Source organism: Vigna unguiculata, chromosome 11 (genome assembly GCF_004118075.2).
Source record: "Vigna unguiculata cultivar IT97K-499-35 chromosome 11, ASM411807v1, whole genome shotgun sequence".
Taxonomy (NCBI): Eukaryota; Viridiplantae; Streptophyta; class Magnoliopsida; order Fabales; family Fabaceae; genus Vigna; species Vigna unguiculata.
The window spans coordinates 6,454,854-6,465,617 of NC_040289.1; the positions used below are offsets into that span (position 1 = coordinate 6,454,854).

Below are 10,764 nucleotides of genomic sequence, written 5' to 3' on the forward strand. Positions count from 1 at the left end.
AAAATTAAAGGGACTACAAATGCAATTGAGCCAAAAGAAATAGTTATAAAAAGATTAAGCTTGGGCGACTTTTAAATGTAAATGTAAAATCAATAAATTGAAATCAGTTTAAATTTTTTAAAAACTTATTTTGGGTTTTTCAATAAAAAATAACAATAGTATGATTAAACGGTTAAATAAATTAGATTTAATAATGTTTTAAGTCGCAGATAATTAAGATTTTTTAACTGAGTTTCCGGTTAATTTATGTTGTTTAGTGAGAACTCGATAAATTAATTTTTTTAAACTCGAGACACCAATACGTAATCATAATCTTCATCTAGTTGAGCGGTTATCATATATGATTTCAAAATTTTATAATTTTTAATTTTTGATTTTTTAAATTATAAAATTATAAAATTATAAAATTATAAAATTATAAAATTATAAAATTATAAAATTATAAAATTATAAAATTATAACATTATAAAATTATAAAATTATAAAATTATAAAATTATACAATTATAAAATTATAAAATTACAAAATTACAAAATTACAAAATTATAAAATTATAAAATTGTAAAATTGTAAAATTGTAAAATTATAAAATTATAAAATTATAAAATTATAAAATTATAAAGTTATAAAGTTATAAAGTTACAAAGTTATAAAATTATACAATTATACAATTATACAATTATAAAATTATAAAATTAGGAAATTAGAAAATTAGAAAATTATAAATTAGAAAATTATAAAATTAGAAAATTATAAGATTATAAGATGACAAGATTATAAGATTATAAGATTATAATATTATAAGATTATAATATTATAAGATTATAAGATTATAAGATTATAATATTATAAGATTATAAGATTATAAGATGATAAGATTACAAGATTATAAAATTATAAAATTATACGATTAAAAGATTATAAAACTATAAGATTATAAAATCATAAGATTACAAAATTATAAAATTATAAAATTATAAAGTTATAAATTTTTAAGATGAACTTTTTTAATTACAAGACAAACTCCTTCTGATTTCTTATTATAAGATAAACTTTTTTTTATTATAGGATGAACTTAAAAAAAAAACATTGGTGCTCGTGTAAACGAGGTGCTTTACCTAACTAAGCTACATCTGTTCTGTTTTTTATACATATTTAGAAGATAATTGCTTGTAAAAATTAATATTAAATGAGGAATTCCTTGAATGGATGTTGGTATTGCTTATCAATGATTTAACATCTATAATCAATTATTATGATAGATGGGTACTCTTTTTTTAGGAGTTATAAATTACCTACTTAACTCAGTGGTTAGAGTATTACTTTCATTTGTCCTGAGTAGGGATGGAAAAATGGGTCGGGCCCGACGGAACGGCCCGCCGGCCCAACAAAAAAAGCATGGGTCGAGACAAGAAATTCAACCCGCCAACCTGAGACAGCCCGACCTGTGTAAGCCCGCTGGCCCGTCGGGCCAACCCGTGGGCCAAAACAGGTCAGCCCGCGGCCCGTATCTACTTAAATACTAAGAAAACAAACTACTAGGGATATTACTCAAATATCCATATTTAAAATCGTGACAGCTGTCCAGAAATGTGGTTTTTTTGTCATTTCATTGTTGTTGTGTTTACCAACCTACCCCTGCTTTTGTTTTGGGAATAAGCTTTTGTACTGGCAAATTGGTCTTTGCAGCACAAAATTGGTCTTTCTAAATCCCTGGGAATATGATCCTTCATTATGTTTGTTTTCTTTTCGGCCTTTATCGGTAATATTTATTCTTATGATTTTATAGACGTTTTGATTGTTTTTGTTTTTTGTTGAACTTTGATACTTCTCCTTTGATGATGTATGGTTTTATCTTGGGTTTGATCCCCTTCAAAACTACTTTGATGCCCTAATCGATGTGAAGACTTTCGACTATCAAGTTGGTGCGTACCGTTAGTTTTTTCATTTTCGAAGTTTCTGGATCCAACAAAGTTTTTTTTTATGAATCACAATACAAGTCTTGTATTATTCTTTGTGATACTTGAGGATACTTGTGATACTGAAGGTTTGTTTGATGTTACGTTTCAGATGTGCCACAAGCATGGCATGATGCATCGAGATCTTAAGCTGGAAAACTTTCTATTTGCAAAAACTGCAGCTTTGAAGACTATAGATTTTGGGTTGTTGCAATGTTGCGCATAACGATGCCTGAAACTTTGCCTTTTTTTTCAAGGGAAAGATTTAATGAGATAGTTGGAAGTCCATATTACATGGTTCTGTCAGGTTTTACAGAGGGGGTTTCACTGGGGAGAACAACACCAATGAGATCTGAGCCCAACCACATAAGACACTGACACCACTCTCAACCCAAAACCTTAAGGGTCTTTATTCTTATATAGTGCTCTATTTTCTCATTTCTGGTCAATGTGGGACTTAGACTCACACTTGTATTCCTAACAGGTTCCTCCTAAGGTATTGAAGCGGAATTATGGGCGAGAAGTAGATATCTGGAGTGCTAGAGTAATTTTGTACATCTTACTTTATGGTGTTCCACCATTTTGTGCAGGTTAGCTTTATCTTACGCATGTTATTTTTTAGCTTTTTAGAGTCTGTGATCTTAAATTCTCCATTTTTAAGTTATTGAGGAGTTTATGCAACCATTGTTTATCGTGTACTATGATATGATCATACTTTATAATAAAGAGAAAGAAAATTATTTACCATTGTTGAATTACTTTTTTCAGTTCGGCAGCACAAAGTTATAATAACTAAAAAGAGGTATGTCTTTTGGTATTAAACTTTGTTCTTTGTGAACTCATTTTAGTTACAATGACAAAAAAAAAATGGAACGAGCCTCTATATAAAGCTAACCAAGGAGCTTTGTACAAGGTATGTGGTTTGAAACTCTTGTAAGGAAAAAATAGTCTATATGTGTTAGTCTATATGATTCATGTTTGAGTTGTAAATTCATTTATTTATTAATATGATTCATGTTTGAGTTGTAAATTCGTTTATTTATCGATTACTTTTCTAATTGGCAGTTGGTTGTCGAAACAAATTTCTCTGTTTCATTTAAACATTGAAGCTACTATTTTTTTTATTTGTGGTGGTTACTTAACGCATTAGTTTAGTGTAATGTTATAAGTTGTCTTTTTGGATTTATGTGTTCTGATTACGGGATTATGTTTTCTTGATTATTTTGGTAACCTTGATTATTTATTGATTATACATTTATGATTAGCATAACTTTCCATTTAATGTTTTATGTCTTTAATAATCAATCAAAGTTATGGCAGGATATATACTACTTACAAATTGATAGAGCTGGTATGCTGCTCCATTTGTTTTAGTGTCAGTCATGGCATCCCCAATATATACATACTAAATATTATATATGTATACGTACTATGATAAATGGTTTGATGGTCAAGGTGATGTCCTACCTACAATGACTTTTTGAAAGATCTTATTGAGCTAGGCCGCTTGCTAATACTCATAATTTACATGTGTGAAATATTTGGGGTTCTTTTGGTATCTCATGTACCTTGTGAAAGAGAGAAAAGAGTAAAAGTTTTGGACTTTGTAGAAAATTTTCGCTTGCAAAATGGAGTGGTATGTTTTGAAACTATAATGTAGAGCCAATTAACTTCATTATTACTGTTAATGATATTTTCATTCTGAAAGCAGTAGTTTCCATATAGTACATTATATTTTTTGGATCTCCCCATAGAACTAATAATAGAGTCACCTCAAAACATGGTCATTGATGTTGCAATAGAGATGTCTATTATGTGAATATGTGAACTAGGTGCTAAATGCAGGAAAAAAATAAGCTTAAATATATTAATTAGATCGCTTCAGTCGTTAGTCTCTGACCTGATGATAGTTGGTGATAGTTTTGACATGATCATGTGCTAACCACATCTATCTTAGAACAACGTGAAGAATATTAGTAGTGATTATTTCTTTTTATTTATAATTCTCTTTTCTGCACTCTCACTTTTCTTTTTGGCTTTGGCAAAAAATAACATTTCCTTCATTTGCAAATTGGATCAGTTGAAACAATTGAACACTCTTGGTATGATTAATTGTACCTTCAGTCTAATACTTAAATAGTGGGATAAGATTTGGTTATTATTTATCATTTTATTGTTTGATATGTCTTGGATGATGTTATGGTTCTTTCACAAATGCTCAATTGGCTGTATTATTTTTTCATTTATTTTCTTACTTAATATCTTCTTTATTCTTGAGGAAAAGTTTACATGGAAACGAGTAATAAAGAACCCATATAAATGGGGATGAAATAAAATACAAATTTTAAAGTACTTTCTTGATAGATCCTGATGCATTAGATATATTTTTGACTAAATTACAATGAAACCTCTTAAGACTTTCTTAAACTCGATACCATTTTACTTCTTCTTTTACTCTATGTTTCATTCAAAATTAACTTGACAAAGACTCCTTGGTTGATTGTTCTCATGCATTAACCTTGGTGTAATAGCTACAATTATAACTACATGGAAGGGGAAACAATAAGAGTAATGTACGAACTTTTACATGTTGATGTTGCTCATTGAATGAACTTTTAAATGTTGAATTCATCTCACTGAAATGGAATGTCTTTTTAGTTTCCTTGGAGTATTATAATTCAGATTTTAGAGTGTGTGCAGATGGTGAGTATGCTTTTTGAAGATTGTTTCTGTGAGAAGCTGATACAATTACATGTTGTACAGACGTATGTTCATTTCATTTTGCTATAGGCTTTTTTCTTTACAAAATTTTATATTGGATTCATCAATAAATAGATTGCATCGAAGGATATTATTGGATGATTGATTGATTTTTACACCAGGAGAAATTAGTTTTAGCTTTATATTGTTGCGATCCTAATTTTACACCAAATTGATAACTTTATTTGATTTTTGCAGTTTTTCAGTATTCATAAGGCCAAAGTGTGAAAGAGGTTACAAAAGAAAACTTTGAGACATGTAACACGACCAATGTTTTGACAACATATGGGAATGGTAACACAACAGTGCCATTGAGAAAAGGTGGGTAGAGATATTTTGTAAGTGGAAACAAGTTGTATTGTCTTGTAAGGTTTAGGTAAAGTGATGGAAGAAGAAAGCATGAAAGAGAAACTGTTAGAATGAATTTATTACGTAAGGGAAGGATACAAAGGTTTATATATAGTAATACATGGATAACAGAAATATGCAGACATAACAGACTGCATAACAGAAGAAGCCCATACATACATATATATCCCTAACACGCCCTCCTTAAACTTAGGGTGGAGGTTGTAAAGCAAACACACAAAGTTTATCACGAAAAGGTAGAAACGAGGAACCAGATAGAGCTTTGGTCAAAACATCGGCGACCTGATAACGAATAGGTATATGACGAATACATAGTTGTTGTTTGTGGACGAGAACGCGAACATAATGGACGTCGAGAGCGAAGTGTTTGGTTTTAGAGTGCATAACAGGGTTGGCGGTGAGCAAAACTGCACCAAGATTGTCAGAATAAATTGTGGGAGTGGTTGGTTGAAGATTGAGTTCACGAAGAAGGTTACAAAGCTAGGAAACATCAATAGCGACATGGGCGATGCTTCGTGACTCAGCTTCTGTGTTGCTGCGAGAGACAACGTGTTGTTTCTTGGATGACCAACTGATAAGGTTAGAACCTAAGCATATACAAAACCCAGTGGTTGATTTGCGATCATCAGTGTCTGACCCCCAATCGGCATCAACAAAGGCGTGGACAGAGAAGTTTTTGCAAGACGTGAAACGAAGACCATGGGAGTGAGTGTCAGCAACGTAATGAAAGATCCGCTTGATAGCCTTCCAATGATGAAGTTAAGGGTTGTGCATATACTGGGAGACTTTATTAACAACAAACGTGATATCAGGGCGAGTGAACGTCAAGTATTGGAGGGCACCAACAACCTGCCGAAAGAGAGTTGGATCTTGAAAAATTGTGGAGCCATCTGCGGTGAGTTTAGGTGATGAGACCATAGGTGAAGGTTGGGAATTTACGTTGACCACGTTGGCTTTTTGGAGAAGTTGGTGGATATATTTGGTTTGACTGAGAAGTAATGAGCCATCAGGTGTCCAATGAGCCTCAATACCAAGAAAGTAGTGAAGGCGTCCCAAATCTTTGAGCGAGAATGAATTGTTTAGAGTAGTGATGAGATTCTTAATAGCTTGTGATGAGGAACCTGTAATAAGAATGTCATCAACGTAAATTAATATATGTAGAACAAATTTGAAATTAGTAAAAGTGAAGAGAGAGGGGTCAGATATAGTGGGTTTAAAACCCAGTTGCACCAGAGTGTTGCTTAATTTTTGATACCAGGTTTACCAGGCTCGAGGAGCCTGTTTCAACCCATAGATGGCTTTGTGTAGGCGACAAACTTGATGTGAATTGGAGGAAAAATCAAAAGGTTGATCCATATATACAATTTCATTAAGTTCACCATTGAGGAAGGCGTTGTTTACATCCAGTTGATGAACAGGCCAAGCATGAGATATGGTAAGCGAGAGAACGACCCTGATTATCACAGTGTTGATGTGTGTGTGCACAAATATAACGATGGTGGATGCCAAAGGAAGCAAGAAAGTTGTCGAAATGCAAGAACTCACAAGCATTATCACTTTGTAAGGCTTTGATTTTACAGTCAAACTGATTTTCTACAAGTAATTTGAATTTTCGAAAGACATCTAAAGCTTGAGATTTAGCATGCAAAAGGTAAATCCAAGTATATTTAGAATATGCATCAACAAACGAAAGATAGTATCGATCACCATTTATAGAACAAACATGGGAAGGTCCCCAAATATCCATATACACTCATTCAAGGGGATGCATATATTGAGTTTGAGAGGGAACATAAGGTAATTGATGAATTTTAGAAACAACACAAGAATAGCAAAAACTAGAAATAGTATTGGCAAAGATGTTACAATGATGCAAAATGCGTTTGATGGTTTGGAATGAAGCGTGACGCATGCAAGCGTGCCAAAGCTTAACAGAGTCAGTCTTCACAGAGACAGAGGAATGATACAACGTTGGAGAAGATTTTGATGCGTGTTGCAAGGTGGGAAACACATATATGCCTTCTTTAAGAACTCCTTTGAGAAGTACCTCCTTGGTTTCCTGATTTTTGACAAAACAATAGTCAGGAAAGAACTCAAAGAAAACTTTTGTTGTCTCTAGCAAATTGGGAGACGCTTAACAAGTTTTTTGTAACAGTGGGAACATGTAAAAGTTTGTTTAAAACAAAGCAAGAAGAACGCGAAGTGGAAGAAAGATTTGTGGAACCAAGATGAGCGATTTGCAAACCTGCATCGTTGCCTAATTTGATATGTTCAGAACCAGTGTAAGAAGTTTTAGTGTTGTAATTATTTGTATCATTGGTAATATGGTGTGAGGCCCCACTATCGGGGTACCATAGAGGATCAGATAAGCAGGAGACATTAGAAAGTTGATCATAAACGTCAGAATTGGTAGATGAAACCTGGGAATTATGCATTTGTATCTGTGGTTGAAAATCACGATTGAATCTGTGCCAACATTCAGCAACAAGATGACCAAACTTGGAGCAAAACTGGCATTGAACTCTATTGTTAGTTTGCGAGGAGGATTGTTGAGGTTGCCATGGCTGCCGAGATTGTTGTCTTGAAGGGAAAGAACGCCCGCCACAGTTAGACGAAGATCTTGAACGAGAGCGGCCACCACATTCGGACACCCTTCCTTGCGATGAACTGGTCCAGGATGATGTAGAAACATTGGCTTGTGGAAGAATGTTAGTGCTCCTGTGTTTTTCGAACCGCTCTTCTTGAGCGAGAAGCAAAGCTTCGATTTCTTCTACGGTGTAGGGTTCATGGCGAGATAGAATAGAGGTGACAAACCCATCATAATCTTCGTGAAGACCATCAAGGATGTATTCAATGTGATCATCTTCTGTGAGGGGTGAACCAATAGCTGCAAGAGCGTCGACGAGTTTCTTGATGTCAAGAACGTACGCGGAAATGGACTTATCCTTCTTGGTGCTTTTGAGTTGAGTTTTCAATTTCTTGATTCTTGCACGTGATTGACTGGTGTAATACACATTGAGCTTTTGTCAAGTTTGACGAGAGGTGTTTAAACCAACCATTTTTGTGAGCATAGTGTTTGACATGGAGGCCAGAAGCCATGCCACAATGAGACGATCTTGTTGATGATAATGAAGGTAAACCGGGTTGACAGTAGCGCTTGTTTCAACCTCAGGATCAACATATTTTGGTGGGTAGGGAGAGCCGTTAAGAAACCGCATGAGTTGAAGACCATCAATAGTAGCCAAGACTTGATGTTTCCATATCAATAAATTGTCTTCGTCAAGTTTGAGGCTAATAGGAGAATTGAACGTGTGTGGGCTGAGGGAAGAAGCCATAGATGGGGAAGAGTGGGAAACACCAGAATTAACAGTAGCGGAAGACATGAGGAAAGAAAAAAATAGCTTTGAATACCATGTAAGGTATAGGTAAAGTGATGGAAGAAGAAAGCATGAAAGAGAAACTGTTAGAATGAATTTATTACGTAAGGGAAGGATACAAAGGTTTATATATAGTAATACATGGATAACATAAATGTGCAGATGTAACAGACTGCATAACAGAAGAAGCCCATGCATACATATATATCCCTAACATGTCTTAGAGGAATGAAACTTCATGTTCATGTTGAAGGTTATGATGGCAAATCACTTGCTCTAACTATAGCACCTAAGGCTGTGGCTGGATTTGATGAAAACACTGTCACAGTTCCAAACTCTCCTTCATCAAAGAATAGCACACATCTTTCAGCTGGAACTGTCAATTATCTTGTAAATAATGCACTTCAGTTTATTTATGTTGTTGTTATGGTTGATGCATATTTTAGTGTAATGAATGTGACTAATGGAAAAAAGATATTCTCTCTAACTTTAATATATACGACCATTTAGATAACATTTTATTATCTATAAACCCTACTCTATGTAAGGTTTAATTTTATATTGATTTGTAGTTTGTTTTGTCAATGAAGGTACAAAATTGTCAAAGCTGGAGCAGAGAGGAGGCATACAATGGTTGTTACGGAGGATAGAAATTCCTTGGCCTTTGGATGGGACAAGCGTGGACAGCTAGGTTCGGGTCCTGTGAGAAATGGTATGTTTTTTCAGTTATCTATAAAATTCTGCAGTTTGTTGCTGATATATTTTAAATTACACCCATTATTTGCTTGAATGTTAACCTGCTCCATGTATTTTATTGCCATCGTTCTGATCTTTATGAGTGGAAATGTAGTAAAGCTTTTTGATATTTGGGTATTCAATGATGGAATGGAAGTTATGGTGGAATGAGTAGAATGAAATTGTATTCTTCTAATTTGTCCTTATTACATAAATCTATTTTTCTAATACTATCTTATTATTTTCGATTACTATTTTATATTTTTGAAGTATTTTATCCCTAATTCACATATGAAGCTATAGATTAACTAACTTAGTTTGAATGAATATTTCTACACATGTATTATACAGAACTCATGGTCATGACTGTTCAAGAGGATTCTTTAGCAAGAGTTGTTTCAGCAGGTAAAATAATATTTTGCATTCATTCATTAATCAACTCCTAAAAATTAAAGATCAAGCTAAAGATTGCATGATCTGATTGTTACTACAGTTAAGAGAACGGAAACAAACTTCAAGATGCTGCCCAAGAGGTATATATCAATTTCACGAACTATATTACTATGGTGTTTCATCTTATTAATTATTTTTTATCATCATATGCAAATGATGATGTGTTATTAAATGAATGATTTAGGAACCATCTATGAGACACGCAGTTTGTCACGTGAGTCAAATAGGACTTGGGGAGCCATTTGTGAGACATGGAGTTTGTAACGTGAGGCAGATAGGACTTGGGAGAAATAAGTTTATGATAAAGGAGGTGAGATATGTTTCAGATGTATATATAGTCTTGGTTAACTGATACTTGATATATTTTTTAATGTTGTATATTTTGATTGACACGATTTTGCCAAATTTATAGGTAGTGTAATTATATGTCCATAAAGAAATGAAAAACATATTGATATGAAATGATTTAATTACCATATTTATTCATAACTGTCTCTAAAAAGTAAAAATTTTATAGTGACAATTTTTTTTTCTTAATAAATAAAATTGAAGTCTGAATTTTAAAATTATAAACAAATGGTTAAGTTACCAAAAGAATAAATGATGACTTTATCATATAAATGAATGATGAAAGTTAAAATTTACTAATGGGTTCCATTACCTATGCGTATTGCTTTAGTTCTATACAATTTATTTTTAGTTAATTTGTTATAAAAATAATATAATTAATTATTTAAGTTTTGTATTATCAAATTCTTTATTTAAATATTGCATACATAATTATTTAAATAAATAATTTATTTATTTAAATATAATATTAATTATGTTTGAGGAAATCAATATAGAAAAATTATAAAACTAATAAAACCAAATCATAACCTATAATAACAGCAGTTAATGTAACAAGATTTTATTATTTATACTAATACTAAATTTAGTAATTAATTGTGCACATATGTAAAACATAGGATTGATTTATACAATCAATCATGATTATTTTTCAAATTTTTTCATTATCGGACTATTTAATTCTATTAATTGTTTTTAATTTTTAGTTATGAGTGACTTTTTTTCATTCATTCGTTTTGAAATCTTTTAAATTTATACATTTA

The 10,764-nt window shown here is 32.3% G+C and overlaps 1 pseudogene; it reads left to right on the forward strand.

The window, feature by feature from the left end:
• Nucleotides 1-1,705: 1,705 nt before the first annotated feature.
• On the forward strand, nt 1,706-9,033 carry LOC114170532 (annotated as a pseudogene).
• The last annotated feature ends 1,731 nt before the right edge of the window (nt 9,034-10,764 follow it).